The following is a 1,715-nucleotide window of genomic DNA, read 5'->3' as shown; positions in this document are numbered from 1 at the left end:
CGCGGGGCCCCGCTCCCCCCCGTCACTGCGACCCCCCGGCTGACTGTGCCCCCCCTTTCTGCCGTTTCCCGCCACCCCGAGCCGCCCTGGCCTTCTCTCTCTCTGTTGAAGGTAGATTCATTTCGTTACCGGAGCACCCCACCGAAGCCCGTCGCTGCCGAGCATCCCTCTCTGCGCCTGCCTGGGCATGGCCTTTCCGAGCACCCGGGCTGGGTTCAGAGAGGAATTCAGCACAACAGCCTCCGGGGACTTTCCTCCCTAAGCCAGACCCTTTCGGGGTACCGGTCCGTGCACCGCCGGCAGGTATCTCTAGACTAACTCTTGCTGCAGCCGTCGCCGCAGCCCAGCAGCCCGTGCCCTCCGACCCCCGGCCCAGCTGTGGAGGTAACGTCCCCCAGCCCCAGCCCCATCAGGGCTCTCCCCACACCTCAAGCCTCCGGGAATGCCTGGGGCCAGCCCTGCCCCATGGCCCCAGGGCCAAACTCGCGCTGGCGACCGGTGCCAGGAGAGCCTGGCCCTGTCCGTTGGCAGCGCCCGGCGAGGTGGGACGTGCGGCAGTTCCCAAAGCTGTCAGAGTCCTAGAGCCAACCCTGGGGTGCGACTGGGGCTTGTGAGGAGGCGACTGGAAACGCAGCTGGCATCAGGGATCTCCTCTTGTCTGGTGCATTCCTGTGTATTTGTGAACAGGAACAGTCTAGAAAATGGTGTTTAAGGGCAGACGGACACAGAGGGAAGGCAGTGTACGCTGCTCGGTGGTCTGTACACAGGATTTCCTACCTGTGCTGGGAGCCACGGACAAATCATTTGGACCCCACTTGTCCAGTGTCCAGTGGTGGAGGGGGGACACCACATATGGGCAGAATGGGGCATGTTTCTGCCTTGGGGAGTCTAGTTCTGAAACAACTTAATAATAATAATTCATATTAATTAATGTCATCGACACTGACATTAGAACATGAGTAGCAAGTGCATCTGTAGCTGCTGGGAGCTCCAAGTGTGGCCTAGGAGTGACAGTCTCTGTCCCCAGGGCCTTGGCTGGGGATGGCACCATGTAGTGTCCGCTCAGGGATGAAGATTGGAACCCCCCAACCCCCCAAAAAAATCTTGCACAGCATCAGAGAGTGGGTCTGATCTGGAAACTTCCTTGCGGTTGTTTGAAGGCAGGCGCTTCATTCAAGAGAAGGAAATACAGCAACAGACCCACCAGCCCAAACCTGTCCCTACGTGGTGGATCCAAATCCTGATTCCAAATCCAATCCCGGCCCTGCTCCCTCTTCTGGTCCCATTCCTAGTCCCAAACACGACCTCGGCGCCGGTCCTGATCCCAGTGCCTATCTCCATCCCAAATGGGGTCTACTGGTTGGACAGGGAGGCTGACGGAGCCCAGGAGCCAACACAGTCACGCTGCAAAGAGCTGGGAAACCCCATCGGGGTCTCGGCCCCGTTTCTCCCTGGGACCGGTTCCTGCACATCTGTTGCTCTGGTCCAGCCTGAAGCGACGTTTGGCCCGGCCCCGCCTGGGGAGGCGGATGCTGCAAAACCGACCCCCCCGGCAGATCAAGACCCTTCAGCCTGGCCCCCAGTCCCTGGCACCGGGGCAGCATCTCCGTGCCGGGAGGGAGACAGGGCAGAGCGGCAGCAGGGATCCTTCGCCCAGGGACAGGGAGGACAAGCAGCCCCCAGCGCCGGCCGCGGTGTACACCCAGGGGGGGGGC

Source organism: Pygoscelis adeliae, unplaced genomic scaffold (assembly GCF_000699105.1).
Source record: "Pygoscelis adeliae isolate BGI_AS28 unplaced genomic scaffold, ASM69910v1 Scaffold114, whole genome shotgun sequence".
NCBI classification, from domain to species: domain Eukaryota; kingdom Metazoa; phylum Chordata; class Aves; order Sphenisciformes; family Spheniscidae; genus Pygoscelis; species Pygoscelis adeliae.
This window is presented reverse-complemented; position numbering follows the sequence as displayed.